General features: G+C 43.8%; 1 protein-coding gene across 2 annotated transcripts in view; it reads right to left on the bottom strand.

The window, feature by feature from the left end:
- The window catches only part of CSTPP1 (centriolar satellite-associated tubulin polyglutamylase complex regulator 1), a 170,043-nt gene that overhangs the window by 87,318 nt on the left and 64,987 nt on the right, over nucleotides 1-17,738 (bottom strand). The gene's annotated exons all lie outside the window — the stretch shown is intronic.

Below are 17,738 nucleotides of genomic sequence, written 5' to 3' on the forward strand. Positions count from 1 at the left end.
CCCTATTAAATGTCATTCTGTTGTTTTCTGCCCAGTGCTCCAGTCTATCCAGATCACTTTGAATTTTGTTTCTGTCTTCCAAAGTATTAGCTATCCCACCCAATTTGGTGTCATCTGCAAATTTGATCAGCATTCCCTGCACCTCCTCCTCCAAGTCATTAATAAAAATGTTGAAGAGCACTGGACCAAGGACTGAGCCCTGCGGTACCCCACTCGTTACCTCTCCCCAGTTTGAGAAGGTCCCATTGATAAGCACTCAAGTCCGATTCTGTAGCCAACTGTGGATCCACCGGACTGTTGCTTCATCTAGCCCACTTTGAGCTAGTTTGCTCATCAGGATATCATGGGGCACCCTGTCAATAGCTTTGCCAAAGTCGAGGTATATGATGTCTACAGCATTCTCACGGTCTACAAAGGAGGTTACTTGATCAAAAAATGAGATCAGATTTGTCTGGCAGGACTTGTTTTTGACAAATCCATGTTGGCTTCAAGTAATCATGGCATTGTTGTCAAGGTGCTTCCAGATGGATTGCTTTATCATCTGCTCCAGAATTTTCCCAGGGATTGATGTCAGACTGACTGGTCTGTAGTTCCCAGGTTCCTCCTTTTTACCCTTTTTGAAGATAGGGACAACGTTAGCCCCCCTCCAGTCATCTGGCACTTCCCCCGTCCTCCATGATTTCTCAAAGAGAATAGACAGCGGTTCTAAGAGCTCTTCTGCCAGTTCCTTTATTACTCTAGGATGCACTTCATCTGGCCCTGGAGATTTGAACTCATTCAAAGTAATTAGGTGTTCCATGACCATATGCCTATCGATCTCAAGCTGCAATACTGCCCCTTCAGCCTGTACTTCGCCTTTGCCAGGGGGGTCATAGACCCTCTTTTGGGAGAAGACTGAGCCAAAGTAGGAATTGAGCACCTCTGCCTTTTCTTTGTCATCTGTTATCGTTTTGCCATCCTTATTTAATAGCTGAACAACCATTTCTTTCCTCTGCCTTTTACTATGCACGTAGCTGAAGAAAGCCTTTTTGTTGTTTTTAACATCCCTTGCTAACCTCAGCTCATTCTCAGCTTGAGCCTTCCTGACGCCATCCCTGCAATTCTGTGCTATCTGCCTGTACTCTTCCTTTGTTACTTGGCCTTCTTGCCACTTCCTATATGTGTCCATTTTTTGTTTTCAGGTCATCCCTAAGCTTTTTGTGAAGCTACACTGGCTTCTTCTGTTGTCTTCCACCTTTTCTTCTTGTTGGAATTGTTTGTGATTGTGCCTTGAGAATCTCCTTTTTTAAAAGCTCCCACCCATCGTGGACTCCTTTTCTCATTAGCGTCACTTGCCATGGGACCTTATTGATCATTGTTCTGAGTTTATTAAAATCAGCTTTCCTAAAATCCAGGGTACGCGTTTGACTACACTCAGCTTTTGCTTCCCTTAGAACCAAGAACTCAAGTACAACATGGTCACTTTCCCCCAGAGTTCCTGTAACTGCTACTTGATCCACTAAGTCATCTCTGTTGGTTAGGATCAAGTCAAGGATAGCCGATCCTCTAGTTCCTTCCTCTACTTTCTGTAGGAGGACGTTATCCGCCACACAAGTCAGGGATTTCCTGGAGGGGCCATGTTTTGCAGAATTCGTCTCCCAACAAATATCGGGGAAATTGAAGTCCCCCATTACTACTACATCATGCTTCCTTAAAACATTGGCTATTTGCTTTTCAAAAGTTTCATCCTTGTCTTCTCCTTGATTGGGTGGCCAGTAGTAGACTCCGACCACCAGGTTCCTTTTATTCTTTGCTTCATTTATTTCAACCCAGATGCTCTCGATGGGGCTACCAAGCTCCTCCTCCTGTATTTCTGTGCAGAGATATGTATTTTTCACATACAGTGCAACCCCACCTCCCTTTCTGTTCCTCCTGTTCTTTTTGAACAAGTTATATCCTTCAATTGCTGTATTCCAGTCATGAGAGTCATCCCACCAAGTCTCAGTTATACCTATCAGGTCATAATTTCCCTCCTGTATTAAGAGTTCAAGTTCGTTTTGTTTGTTTCCCATACTCTGGGCATTAGTATATAGACATCGAAGACCATGTGCTTCATAGTCTGGCTTTCTTCCTACATGTATCTGAAGAGTATTATTGGGTGCTATCAGAGCTGTTCTCTCCGTTGCAGTGCATGTGCCTACGTCCATTGTTACCCCCAACATTACATCTCCCTTCCCCGTAGGATTCAGTTTAAAGCCCTCCTGATGAAGTTCTTCATGCTGTGGCCAAACACATACTTCCCATCCTTTGTGAGGTGCAACCCGTCCCTAGCCAACAGCCCATCTTCCAGGAAGTATAGCCCGTGGTCCCAGAATCCAAATCTCTCTCGTCGGCACCACCTTCGTAGCCAGTCATTCACCCGGAGTATTTTTCGTTCCCTTTCTATCCCTCTTCTAACTACTGGAAGGATGGATGAGAAAACTATCTGGGCCCCAAAGTTCTTGAGTTTCCTCCCCAAAGCTTCAAAGTCTGACGTGATCTCTTCGTAGCTCCGCTTGGCGGTGTCATTTGTTCCCACATGGATGAGAAGAAAGGGATACCTGTCAGTGGGCTTTATGAGTGCAGGCAACCTTTCAGTCACGTCTCTAATCTGTCCTCCCGGGAGACAACATACCTGGCGAGTCCATGGGTCTTTGCGACATACTTGGGTCTCGATCCCACGCAGCAAGGAGTCTCCCACTACTACCACTCTTCTCTTCTTCTTCTTGTAGGCCTGGGTTTCATCGCCTCTGTTTGACCGACCTTCAGCCTCTTGCTCACTCTCATGCAGGTTCCCCTGTGATTCTTCCTCTGCCGGCTGTCCTCCAGTCTCACCCGCAAGTACCTGGAATTGGTTCCACAGCTCCACTACTTCCACTGGTGCAGAGTGGCGTCTACTTCTTCTTCTCCTAACTGTCACCCTTTTCCAAGGAGTATCCTCTACTCCATTTTTCTTCACCTCAGCATTTCCCACTGCCTCATCTTGCTGTTGCTCTTCAAGCTTCTGGTCTTCCCTTTGCTGCTGTAGTTCCCTCATTCTGTCCAAGAACTCTTCATGTTCTCTTATTCCCCGGAGGGTCGACAGTCGCCGCTCCAGTCCACTTACTTTTTCTTCCAGCAGCGTGATCAACTTGCACTTGTTGCAGGTGTAGGCCATGTTGTTCTCAGGCAAGAAAACAAACATTGCACACACCTTGCAGGTCACCACCGCTGGAGAGTCTTGTCCTTCCATAGCTTCTTTTCCCTTTTTGTGTCTAGCTTTGTGATTGTTCTAGACTAGCCTGTGCCTGCTCCTCTACTCAGTAGAGGTTAAAAGCAGAGTCCCACTGGTGTGAAAGTGTGTGTTACAAGACAAATAAATGAAAAAAGTTAGTTAAAATAATAATAATAAAAAAATGTTAGGGGCCTCCCCCTTGACCTCCCCTGCCGAACTCCCCTGGCCAACTCCTGTTTGCTCCCCCTGACCGCTTGCTCTGTTCGCTCGCTCTCTGGGAGCTTGCCTGCTTCTGTAGTCCCTGGACCAGCTGGAGCAGCTTGCTCTGCTCTGCTCTGCTCTGTTCAGCTGGGAGGCGGGAAACAGACTGAAGCTTCCCACCCAGTCAGCTGCTGAGAGTACTCAGGCCACACCCCTCCAATTCAGCTGGAGCTCTCAGAAGCACCTGGTGAGCTCACAGCCAATCAGAAGGATAAAGGGCAGCCCCCTGGGCTTCCTGCAGCCCACTTACCTCTTAGCCTCTGTCTCCCCTGTCTCCTCTGTCTCCCACACCTCCCCAACCACTGCAACTCCCCTGGCCAACTCCTGTTTGCTCCCCCTGTTCGCTCGCTCTGTTCGCTCGCTCTCTGGGAGCTTGCCTGCTTCTGTAGTCCCTGGACCAGCTGGAGCAGCTTGCTCTGCAATGCTCTGCTCTGCTCAGCTGGGAGGCGGGAAACAATAATGCAGTAATCTTTGTGCCTAGAAAGACAAAGTCTGTCACTGCCTCCACGTTTTCTCCCTCTATTTGCCAGTGATCAGTCAAGCTGGTTGCCATAATCTTGGTTTTTTTGAGGTTTAACTGCAACACAGCTTTTGCACTTTCTTCTTTCACCTTTGTCATAAGGTTCTTCAGCTCCTCCTTGCTTTCAGCCATCAAAGTGGTATCATCTGCATATCGGAGATTGTTAATGTTTCTTCCAGTGATTTTAACTCTAGCCTTGGATTCATCAAGCCCAGCACATTGCATGATGTGTTCTGCGTACAGGTTGAATAGGTAGGGTGAGAGTATACAACCCTGCCATACTCCTTTCCCAATCTTAAACCAGTCCGTTGTTCCGTGGTCTGTTCTTACCATTGCTACTTGGTCATTATACAGATTCCTCAGGAGGCAGACAAGATGACTTGGTATCCCCATACCACCAAGCACTTGCCACAGTTTGTTATGATCCACATAGTCAAAGGCTTTAGAATAGTCAATAAAACAGAAATAGATGTTTTTCTGAAACTCCCTGGCTTTCTCCATTATCCAGCAGATATTGGCAATTTGGTGTCTAGTTCCTCTGCCTTTTCTAAACCCAGCCTGTACAGCTGGCAATTCTCATTCCATGAATTGCTGGAGTCTACCTTGCAAGATCTTGAGCATTACCTTACTGGCATGTGAAATAAGTGCCACTGTTCGATAGTTTGAACATTCTTTAGTGCTTCCCTTTTTTGGTATGGGAATAAGTTGATTTCTTCCAATCTGCTGGCCATTCTTGTGTTTTCCAAATTTGCTGGCATATGGCATGCATCATCTTGACAGCATCATCTTGCAAGATTTTAAATGTCAAGGGCTCCTTGGCGGCCTCTTTCAGTCTAATCCAGTAGCCAAGTCCAGACACAGACAAAGGGATTATTTTCAAAGCTTTATTCCTTTTTTACAACTTAACAACTCTACTATCAGTGACTAGCTATGAGCAGTAGAGTACCTATGCCCTTAGTTCGAACAGTTGGTCCCCGTTTGAAGGAGAGTCACTGGCAGACCCTGAACTTATGGGCTAGGGAGAGTCCCTCCCCTTTTCCCTTGGATCCTCTGGGCACAACCGTTGTTTGCGTGCCAGCCGGGCACTACGCCTCCTTTCCGCGCCCTTCATTTGGCGCCGCTCCCTGCGTCGGCGTCGTGCGTCCAGCAAGTCTTCTTCCCGCGCTCTCTCATTCCTGGGACCGCTATCTATGTCAGGAATGCCGGTGGGAGGAATCTCTGCCAGCTGTTGGCCCAGGGAAGGATGAGCGTGCTCCTCTCCCAGGAGCGGCTGCTCCACCTCAGAATCAGAACTACTCTGGGATTCTATGGGCTCAGTGTCCACCCTGACATTAAACAGTTCAGCTGGGATACCATCATCTCCTGCTGCCTTGTTATTAGCAATGCTTCTTAAGGCCCATTCAACCTCATTCTTCAGGATGTCTGGCTCTAACTCACTGACCACACCATCAAATATATCCCCGATATTATTATCCTTCCTATACAGATCTTCCGTATATTCTTGCCACCTTTTCTTGATCTCTTCTGCTTCTGTTAGGTCCTTGCCATCTTTGTTTTTGATCATACTCATTTTTGCCTGGAATTTACCTCCGATGTTTCTAATTTTCTGGAAGAGGTCTCTTGTCCTTCCTATTCTATTATCTTCTTCTGCTTCCGCGCATTGCTTGTTGAAAAATAATTCCTTATCTCTTCTGGTTAGCCTCTGGAATTTTGCATTTAATTGGGTATATCTCCCCCTATCACTGTTGCCTTTTGCTTTCCTTCTTTCTTGGGCTACTTCCAGTGTCTCAGCAGACAGACATCTTGCCTTCTTGGTTTTCTTCTTTGGGACGTTTTTTGTTGCCGCCTCCTGAACAATGTTGCGAACTTCTGTCCATAGTTCTTCCGGGACCCTATCTACTAAATCTAGTCCCTTAAATCTATTCTTCACCTCCACTGCATATTCATGAGGAATATTAGTGAGCTCATATCTAACTGATCTGTGGGTCTTCCCTATTCTCTTTAGTCTGATTCTAAATTGTGCAATAAGAAGTTTGTGATCTGAACTACAGTCAGCTCCAGGTCTTGTTTTTACCAACTGTATAGATGTTCACCACCTTTGGCTACAAAGGATGTAGTCAATCTGATTTCGGTGTCGACCGTCTGGTGAAGTCCATGTATAAAGTTGTCTCTTAGGTTGTTGGAAGAGAGTGTTTGTTATGCACAGTGAGTTGTCTTGGCAAAATTCTATCAGCCTATGTCCTGCTTCATTTTGTTCTCCCAGACCATGCTTGCCTGTAATTCCAGGTGTCGTTTGACTACCCACCTTAGCATTCCAGTCTCCAGTAATGAAAATAACATCTTTGTTTGGCGTACTATCCAGTAGGTGCTGCAGATCCTCATAGAACTGATCTACTTCTGCTTCTTCAGCATCTGTGGTTGGGGCGTATATTTGGATCACTGTGATGTTAAATGGCTTACCCTGAATTCAAATTGAGATTATTCTATTGTTTTTTGGATTGTATTCAAGCACTGCTTTAGCCACTTTATTATTAATTATGAAGGCTACTCCATTTCTTCTGTGGTCCTCTTGTCCACAGTAGCAGATCTGGTTGTCATCTGATGTGAAGTGGCCCATTCCAGTCCATTTCAGTTCACTGACACCCAAAAACATACAATAGACTGATATAATTTACTATGTATTGTATTTTCAATTCATTTTATAAGGATTAACAGGATTGAAGGATTCTGCATCCAGAAGGAAGTTTCCCTTATAACTGACTTATCATAGCAGTACTAAACTAGAAGTGGAGGAAAAGGTAGCTGAAGGAAGAAGTGATGCCAAGGTGAGTAGACTTCTTGTGCAAGTCACTCTTTTGGTCTGTGACACCAGTGCGGATCTTGATCTGCCATTTGGACTAGCAACAATCGGCAAGGTCTCCATGTCAAGTCTGCTGACTCAGCACACTTGACACTCAAACCCCTTTATCAGGGAGTGCAATAGCAGCATCATAGTTGCCATTTTCACTATGGCAGCACATTAATGACATTTTTTTAAAGTAAGTAGAAAAATCAAAATACAATAAAGCCAGTCAAAATAATTTACAACATGGGGGGGGGGGAGGAAATAGGCTGGCATAACCTTGGAATTTATTATCCCAGAATATAAAAAATACAGACCAAATTTTAATAAATCCATTTGTCTCTCATTTGTGTAAATTGACAGTGCCAACACACTAACTATTATGATGCAAAGAACTCTTTCCTGAATTGCTGCAGCCAATGACTATGTGCAATTAGAATTAATTGTCTTAGGGAGCAATCCTATGGCCACTAGACACTGTCTAGAGGGCCATAGGATAGGCTCATTTCTGGGAACTGACCTCGGAGCCTGCTCTCTAAGGTCGGTTCCCGGAAAGCTGACCACCCTCCTTGTCTGCGCTGCCTCTGAGGCAGCGCGGAGGAGCCCCATCCTCCACGCTTGCAAGAGGAGCGTGGAGTGACTGAAAAGGGGCAGGGCTGGTGGGCATTCCGGGGCGGGGAGAACGGAGCTGCGCATATGACACATCCAATGTGTTGTATCACAGCTTCTTCTCCCAGTCAGCCCCCCTGCTGCTAGACAGCTGAAAACAGCTATCTAGCAAAAAATAGCAAGGCAGGAGAGGCACGGAGGGAACAATCCCCCCGTGCCTCTCCTGCCTTGCTTTGGATAGGCGGTCGTCTCCAAGGTCGGAGGTGCCCGCCTATCTAGTTAGGATTGCCCCCTTAATGTGTGCTACTTTATGTTTATAAACCTTAATTTATAAATATTAATTAATACATAATGATGTTATTTTTTTAAAGCAGTTCTAAGATGGAAATATATATATTTTAGAAGAGGTACCACTTTTCCAGGTTATCACTGAATAACCCTTGCTATGGAACTGTGTATACATTTGTGACAATGGAACCAATTACCTGGGGAGGTGGTGGGCTCTCCCACACTGGAGGCCTTCAAGACGAGGCTGGACAGCCATTTGTCAGGGATGCTCTGACTTGGATTCCTGCATTGAGCAGGGGGTTGGACTCGATGGCCTTGTAGGCCCCTTCCAACCCTACTATTCTATGATTCTATGATTTCATTCTGTAAATAAATAAAAATAACGGGTTGTATCCAATGGTGGCAATCTGCCAGTGGAATAGACACTGCTAGCAGAAAAGATTCCTTCTCCCCCCTTCAACCCCTTGTGTGCCCCCCCCAATTGCTCTGGAGGGTTGGAGGATGCTCTGGAGTAGATTTGGGGGGCACATCAGGGTTGCAGAGAGGAGAAGGGGAAGGGGAAAACCCATTACAGCAGTGGAGATCTGTTCATGTAACACTGAATGTAGCCCAAAGAATAATTCACACTTTTTAATGTTAACATTTATTCTGTTTCAACAAACATGCACTAAAAAAGTAACAAATTTCCAATTTAAAGGTAAACATTTAGATTATTTACCATGACTTAGTCTAGCCCGGATTGTACAATTAAAACCCATTGATTTCAACAGGTTTAAGCAGGAATAATTGTATACTAGATTTCAGGGTAATATATTTTTTAAGGCAGTGATGGAAGAAAAGGCTACTCTGAATACCTCCAATGTGACCAAATTTGGGAATTCCTATTCCAGATTATATACCTGAGATTATATTTTATTCCTAGGATTCCTGTTGCAATTTGCAATTTTCTTCACTTACAACAGAGTAGCTTAAAGATGGGTCTTGTAAAACCCTCTGCTGAAAAGTTCAGATGGATCTGATGCAAAGTCTGCAATTTGGCCTGGCACCTAGCCAAAAGAGAATAAGAAACAGTAAAGCATCAGACTACAAAAATGTGCATAGCAGGGTATCATAGTGCCTTGGCAAAGATGTGAGCAGAAGATTAAGAGGCAAAGGGCTCTTGGCCTTTGGCTTTTAACCTCTGGCATCATTGAGGATGAAAGCTGTGCAGGAGGAACATCAGTTGAGAGGCTTTCTCCATCTTCTGGCTCCCCAGCTTTTGTTACTAGCTTGAGAGAGACAGAGACCAGCGAGTGAACACAAGAGTGGCTAGTAGCTCTGTCTCATGGAGCAGTAAGATCTCTGCCTTAAGGTGGTTACTTCTAGGGTGGACTGTTTGAGGTCCTTCACATCAGAATTGGGAACTTTCCATCTAGTCAGCCCAACAACCCCCAGAAACCAGCAGCAACAGAGTATGGCAGCTGGAAGAGCGGAGAAGCAGGTGAGGACATTTGTAACCATCTCACACCTATTCCTTATTAGGTGCCATACTGAGACAGTTCAGAGAGCCAGCAGCAGCATCTTAGCCAGTAGAGAGGGCACCCCTCACTGCCAATTAATATCTGGCTGATGTCTGGGGGTGGGTGGATATGTGCTGGACTAGGGGCTTTCTATTTTATATTGGAGATATAAATACGTGCCTTGGAAATTCACTGGGTACCTGGGGGCGGGGGCTATGAGGGCGCCCCTGTTAGTGTAGTCATGAATAGGGGGAAGTATGGCATTGGGGAGATAACAGGACAGTTGAGGAGAAGAGCAATTAGACATCTTAAACATCTTCCCTCTTCTGGTTCTTTCTCCAACCAGATTATTCCTGGTTGCCTTACCATCTTGCGTCTGGTCTGGTGTGTCCTATTGTTGAATGCCAGGTAAGTCCAAAATAATATCTCTTTCATCAACAGTTTAATTGTGGTTCAAAGGGCTGAAATGGTGTGTATTACCAAGACCAACAGGGGTGTGGGGGTGGGGGACTGTTGGAAATTAGTCTCTCATAGTCGTGGATGTCTCGGTATTCAGTGCAACACAACACAGAACAAAACACAGCACAACAAGTTTATAGTTCCTAATGTATTTTGAGATTCCTCTCTTTATCAAGGGCAATTGATTTCTTCACACTTCCAATTAACGGGAGGAATCCAAAAGGGTGCTTATACTCCTGCTGAATCCACTGCACCCCACAGATTCTATGCAGAAGCAGTGGGTCCCTCTGATTCCATTGCGTAAGCGGGACCCACCACTTGCACAAGAGAGATTTAACACTACCCAGAGGAAGCACTGAAATGAGCAGAAATGTTTATGGGTCGGGAGAGACTGGTGGAGCGCTCTTATGTGAGCTCCACTAACCTGCCCAATTCCAGAAAGGAGCATTTTTTGGTCATTTCCGGTTGTCCTCGGAAGCACTAAATTTCTGTTCTGCAAGTGGTGGGCGCCACTTGTGGACGGGAATTAGTGGGGCACAAGAGAATCAGTAGGGGCATCAATGCCCCACTGGATTCTGCCCAGTGCTTAGAACTCCTGGCTTCTCACTCACTGATGGAAGCCTAAACAGAGTGCAAGGTTGTGGGGGTTTCTGACCCATACAGCACTACAGAAGCACCCCTTTGAGCCCACTTTTCTCTGTTCCACCAGCAATCTGTTTCACAGGAAAGGGAAACTGAGGCGTGCGCATTAACTTAAAGCTCCTTGCGAAGCAAAAGAAGAAGAAGAAGTTTTTGACAGGCTATGGAGGATTTCAAAGAAACAGCCAAAAACCCTAGATTGTGAAGAAAAAATAGAAAGCCAAACCCAAACCCATAATGTTAAAACTTAAGCATAAAATTGGGCACAAAAATTTAGCCAAAGTAGTTTATCCCTCACTGGTTTCAATGGGAGAGTTAGGGACACATTTAACTCTTCCCGACTGAAATTAGTGCATCTTCGTGGTAATTAATTCTGGAAAGGTTGTGCCTCTGGGGGATTTTTTTACTTCTGAATCATTCCAAATATCAGCATGGTATTTGTTCTGATTAAGATTGCCTCCTCTCCATGTGACAAAAAAAAAAAAAGAAGAGTTTCTCAAAAGTCAAATGCATTTAATTGGAGTGGTTGAAGAGCACTAAAGGAGAAATATAATAATTAAAACCAGAGAATCACCAAGGTTGGGAGAGGCACATGATGACCTCATGAAACACTGCAGGAGATCCGTGAGGGACTGTTTATACTTAGGAAATACAATTTTAATTAAACAGTCCTGGGGAACAGACAACAAACTCCAAAGAACAGGTCACCCAGATTCCAAAGGTCAACTGAAGACAAAACAGAAAGGAGACAAAGCTGTTTGATCACAATTCATTCTTTCTGGAAAGTTCATATGCACGGCACAAGCTCTTTCAACAGAAGATTAAAAATGCCCACAATGGAGTATAAAATGGAATGAATCTATACGTGCTCTTCTGCAATATGGGATTTAATTTCTTTATTTATTATTACATTTTCATACCACCCAATAGCTGAAACTCTTTGGACAATTCACAAAACAAAACTTAAAACTACAAAATACAATAACACAGTAAAACATAATATAAAAACCTTGTTTAAAACAGAATAAAACCAGAGTAAAAACCAGAGTAAAAGCCAGAAGCCTTACAAAGATCTGAAAGTGCACTAATTTTTAAAAATGAAGAGCTAAAAAGCCTCAGAAAATAAAAAGGTCTTCACCTGATGCTGAAAAGACCACAATGTAGGCACTGAGTGAGCCTCTGTGTGGAGGGTATTCCACAGGTGGGGTTCCACCACAGAAAAGGCTCACCTTAGTAGCCACCTATCTCTCCTCGTTCAGTGGGGGCACCTGGAGAATGGTAACTCTATTTGTCATCACAAATACAATCCAAACCCTACAGGTAATTGCCTGCATGTATTACCATAACTAATATGACATTTTTAATGTTTAATTATTTCCAAACATGTTCTGTTTGTTCTCCAAGCAACCCTGTGATGGAGGACATTGGTCTCATTTTACAGATAGGTATCTAACCATAAGAAGAATGTGTGGATTGGCCCACTTCGTGGCTCAGAATCCCTGGATCAATCTGAGTTTCTAAAGCACTGAAGAATCCCACTGAAAAAATTAGTGTGAAACCCACATTAGGTACACATGTACAATCAATTTCTTTTATCTAATTTGAACATGGCAATTTTATCATTTTGTTCCATTCTATACACTGATAGTGTACTTTCAGTTCAGTTATACTGACCAAGATACACAGCAAGAGAAGGAAAAGGCTGCCAATCCAATGCAAAATGTAGCAGTGAGGGGCAATTTTCAGGATGCAAAGTAAAAGCTGAAGCCAAGTTGCCCAGATGTACTGCTGCACTAAAGCCAATGGGTGGCAAAAGAGAGGAGAGTACAAAAGGAGAGCAATGGAAGCAGCAGCTTTGTAATTCCTCTTCATTTATTACTTTCTGTAAGCAAATGATCAAAGCTAACAAATATTTAGCTAAGTCATATTATAAATCACTCTCCGTCAATGAGAGGGATTCATTTGTCCATGCAACTTGCAACTTTTAGTATACATGGCTCAATATGTCTTCTGGGCTTAACCAAGAAGGCTCTGAGCAAAGAACATTCTCCCAAGTCACAGCATGTTTATCCCAAGATCGAACAACCAACAGCAAACAGTGTTTCCTATATACAGAAGCAGCATCTGGCAAGCTGGTTGATCTGGTGATTCAGTCCTTTGCTGCATTTCCAAGACTTGAGTGGAATCCCCCACTCAAAGTACAAAGCTTGATGCTGCCACAAAATGCCATTTTAAAACCTCCCCTTTCTGATTAAAGTTCTGTGAGAGATCTGAAAGTGCTCTAGGCCATTTTTTTCACTGCCACCTCTCCCAGAGGTGAAAAGCCTAGGTCATTTAAATATATATTAAATCATTTTAATATAACACATTTTAAATTGTCCCTTCCACTGAGGCCATATTTCTAAGAAGGTTAGGAGGCAAATAAAAGGAATGTCTAGTTACCAGACCTACAGTAGGTTACATTCATTAGATCTCAGCAGCACTCAGGCTAAAGATGCGACATGATACGGAACTTTAATTACTTGAAGATATGTCTGGTCTCACAAGTCCAGAAGCCTGAGATCATCATCAGAGGCCCTTCTCTGGCATCGTCAGCTACAGAAATTAGGTGGGTTGCTATGGTAGAGAGGGCCTTTTCTGTGGTTGTGCCTTGCTGTGGAACTCCCCCCGAAATGAGATCCATCTCGTGCCTTCATTACTATCCTTCAGGTTCTAGGCAAATTTGTCTTGTTTATGTGGGCTTTTAGTAGTACATTTTGGTAGTTTACTTTGATTTATTGTAGAGCTTGCTTTGCTTCAACTTCCTTATCTGCTGAATTTTTTAATTGCCGACTTGATCTATTCTTTTTGTATGATGGTCTATGTTTATTTCTGTTTGCTGCTGTTTTTTATGATGTTTTATATTTTTGTTAAGTTGCCTTGAATGCCATCCGGCAGAAAAGCAGCAGAAAAATCTTATAAACAAACAAATAAATTTATTAAGACATTTATAAACTGCCTTCCAGGGCACATTGCCTTCTGAAAAGTGATTACAGTATAATTATACAACAAACCTACTAGTATAAAAATCCAATTAAAATCCACCTTACACCCCTTAAAACGAGTAGTAAAATTTAAACAAAACACCGCACTTAATAAACTGTGGTTCAAAACAAAAAGTTTTGAAAGTTCTTTTAAAAACCTGGGGGAGGACATTCCACAAGTGAAAAGCACTCCTGAAAAGATCCTGGCACCAGAGCTCAGGCTAAAATCTCTCACTGATGGGCCAGAAGAAGGGCCTCAGAAGCTGATCATAAGAGCTCAGGCAGGCTTGTACTGGCATAGTACCTGAGGAACAATCCACCAAGTAGAGGTGGCTAATAGAGATGGTCCTTCTTTAGTGTAAAAGACAGCCTCAACTTGGAACCTTTAGAGAAGTTATGTATTGAGCCCTAGCTTTTTAATTATTTATTTAATTTGTTAATATTTATTTATTTATGCTTCTAGGTCATCTATAGGTCAAAAGAGCCCTCTCAAGATGGCTTCCAAAATTCATATAATACACAATTAAAATCCAATTGATAACTTAATAACTAATAAAAGCCAAACAGCAGGACTAAGACCAACCAAATACAGACATTATAATCAATCACACAGTAAAACAAGGGTGTCTGGCAGTAATCCAGTCCAGATACCACTAGTGCATGGATCACTGAGGCAAGCTCTGCCCTCTCCGAACAGGGCTGCCGCTGTCATACCAGCCTGAACTTGTAAAAAGCATTCCTGGCCACCGCTGCCACCTGAGCGTCTCCAGTTGGCACAGAGTCCAGAGCCCTGCTCAGGCATTCAAAAAGGGACTAACAGCAACATGTGAGGAGGAGCGCTCCAGCCCCTCCCCTCTCCTCCATTGTGTTTGCCACTCTGTACTTATGGAGGGCGACTGTCTGAAGAGGGGAGCCTCCTGCATCTGTGGGGGCTCTCTATGCGAGGCAGAACATGGATTTTTCAGCAGTCTGTTCCTTAGGCATGCTCTAAGGCATGCTTAGGTTGTGTTTCTTAGCCATGTTCAAGTGTGACATTAGAGTGTGACAGAAACCAGGAACTGTTTTTTAAACAGGGAGGCACTGTGACAATGGAATAGAAATTAGTGTATATAGCCACTATTCAAACAGTTTCCTGGATATAGAATACTGAACCCTTCCCACTCATATATAGATTCCCACATATAGATTCTGGGAGAAAGATACAGTGCCGGATCCCTTGCAGTCCCTTGGTCAAGACATCCTCAACGGGCCCCCTGCCTCAGTAAGTCTACCTTCTCACCCCCATTGTCACCAGCTGCTATTGCTCCTCAACTTCTCTCTCATCACTGCTATCATTTGCTTGCTTAACAGGCAGAATGCTAGGGAGCATGTGGGCAGTGACATCTGCTGCTCCCCCTTCATACCACTACTGTTGTCTGGGCCAAAGTGAAAGGCAGGTGACAAACAGCCTGCAGCGATGAAAAGGGGGAGGAACAACTCCAGGGGGCTTTTGACAGTGGTCCCCTGCGGAAGTGTGGGTGATTCAGCAGGTGGCCAACCATGCCTACCTTTGATGCCAGCCCTAGGAAGATATACAACTGCGTATTTCCCGAAGAACTCAAATCAGAAGCAGTACATTGCAACTCATACTAGCCACTATAAGTTAAAGACCTCTACAGTTTGTTCCTGAATTTTCCCACTTCAAGTGGGTCTGTCTCTTGCAAATTAATAACAGAATCCTCAGATGTATTGGATTATGTGAACTGCCCAGGGAGCTTTGGCTATTGGGCAGTATAGAAATGCAATCAATCAATCAATCAATCAATATCCATGCTAATCCACGAGGGCCTGATAATGTGGATGAACCTCTAGAAATAAGACATGGTTAGTTTCCAGTGCCTTCCAGTTGAGATTCGATGTTTCTCAGCTAGCATACACCACACTGAAATGAAGAGACATGAACCAGCAAATTAATTTGAGCATTTCAGGCTTACATTTTGCATTACATCACTAAAGCTCGTGTTTCCTATGACTGTTTTTTATGATACACCACAGGACATCTGGAATTATCACTCCATTCATAAAAACAAAATCACCAGTCCACCACCCCAAACACAAACCAGTATGGTAGGAAGAATGTTCCAAACCCAAATTTTCAACAGTTGAAAAAAAATTAAACAAATGCCCAAGCTCTGAAATCATTCTAATTGGAACTAGATTTTAAAACTGGACTATATGGTAAATAGCCTTGTTTGGATCAGCAGAAAACTCCCCTCACACACACACAGTTGTACTACAGATACAATAGAGTGGTAATTAAAGGAAATCAACTAAAGAATGCTGCTAATGATTATGCATTTTGAACTGCCTAGACAAAGGACAATAAGCCTGTAATAGCTAGGGGGCATATGAAGTGGAAAGAAAAAAAAGATTAGAGCATTTCTTCCATGTTGATTTTTGTTCTTTAAAAAGGTGTAAATAACTATTTTTTTCAAAGGGCTGGGCACAATAGCAATGGGTCATATTTGTGAACACTTCTCTTTCCCTCTCTAAATACACTAGCATTCTCCAAAATTTTTGCTTTATGTATCTTGTCTCAGCAAGAGAGTCTTATCAAGCAAAGCCATGATGTGTTAAATAGATGCTTCAGTCTTAATGACTACTACATTGCCTCATTCATTATGGTGGCATCCACATGCACTATCGGTTCAACTGTCTTAGATGTGGCTGAACATGTGTTGCAATAATATTATGGCCACCACTTATACTGCTTGATTAAAAAAAAAAATCACCAAAGAAGTAAGTCCTGAAAATTCTACAAGGATTGAAGGAGTCAAATGCTTTCAATTCAGAAATGTTGACTTACAGACAGAGGAATCCTATGGGGCAGGAGAGAGAGAATCCGAGATGGCCTGCCAAATCCGTGCCAGCGGGGGTGGGGGTGTCCCATTTCAGGAGCTGCTTCTTTTTTTTAAAGACAGTTTCCCTCCCATTAATTCCAATGGGATGGAAATAAACTACGCCAGATTTAGGGTTGGAAATCCAGGGGTGTTGCGGAATGTGAGGGCTTTGAGTCATACAGATCCATATCCCCAAACTCCCCCACAATATCTCCTTTTTGCCCCCTCAACAGCACCTTTCCACAGCCTCACAGCTTATGAGGTTGGATGGCCCTCTCTGAGGGTAGACCTCTTTCTCCACCCCCAGAGGAGAAGATCCAAAAAATCTTATGGCCCCTGGTACACCCTCCCAGGAACCAAGGGACTGAAGTCTAGGTTTACTGGCAATTTCTATTAAATACTGCTTTTCACTTTAATACCCTAATATGTGCTCAAGCTGTTTCTGTTTGTGCTTGTCATAAATCCAACAGATCTACATCTAATTTTCCATAGTACAAGACAGCCTTTGATCTGCCAACCTAAAAAAGGTAAAGGTGTCCCCAACCAGTCGTGTCCGACTCTAGGGTGCGGTGCTCATCCCCGTTTCTAAGCCGAAGAGCCAGCGCTGTCCGAAGACGCTTCCGTGGTCATGTGGCTGGCATGACTGAACACCGAGGTGCACGGAACGCTGTTACCTTTCCCGCCGAGGCGGTACCTATTTATCTACTTGCAATTTCTTGCTTTTGAACTGCTAGGTTGGCAGGAGCTGGGACTGAAGACGGGAGCTCACTCCGTCACGCAGCACTCGGGTCTCGAACTGCTGTCCTGCTGACCTTCCGGTCTGCAATTCAGCGTCTTAACCACTAAGCCACCGCGGCCCCTGATCTGCCAACCTACCTCCTGAGAATTCCACCATTGGAGCTACTGGCCTCATTTTACATGAGACTTTTAGAGAATAGCCAGTAGAAGCCTATACAAAAAATAAAGACTAGAAAAACCTTTTCAGAATAAAACGAGAGGGAGCCATCCACATAAAACCCCAGACATTACTGAAGAGCAAGTGCTCCTAAAAACATCATAGATGTGAAAGGACATTCAGAAAATGTGCAAGTGAATGGGAAGTTCAGACACTAGTTCACACATGCTAATGCTAATCCACGGTTTATTAGCAACATGGGTTGTTGAATTCTGGGTTCTTGTGATGTGTGAATGCAGCTGTGCTAACAAACCATGGTTTATTAACCACGAATAACCCAGAAAGTGAACCTATGGTTTATTGTTGGGTTGTGGACTCTGAGTTATTTAAACAATGAGCAGGTTTGGCTGATATACTGAGACTCATCCCATAATGAGGCGTGGTGCCTGCGGGTACCAGGTTCCATACCCAACCACTGCTGCGGATTGTCATGTCATATTAACCTAGTGAATGTGAATTATGTGAGGGTTAAACAGACCTCACATGGGTTGTTTAACCCTCTGATAATCCACATTCGCCTGGTTCACATAAC

Source organism: Heloderma suspectum, chromosome 1, assembly GCF_057233095.1.
Source record: "Heloderma suspectum isolate Gila_16-S chromosome 1, 16-S_ref, whole genome shotgun sequence".
In the NCBI taxonomy this organism is placed as follows: domain Eukaryota; kingdom Metazoa; phylum Chordata; class Lepidosauria; order Squamata; family Helodermatidae; genus Heloderma; species Heloderma suspectum.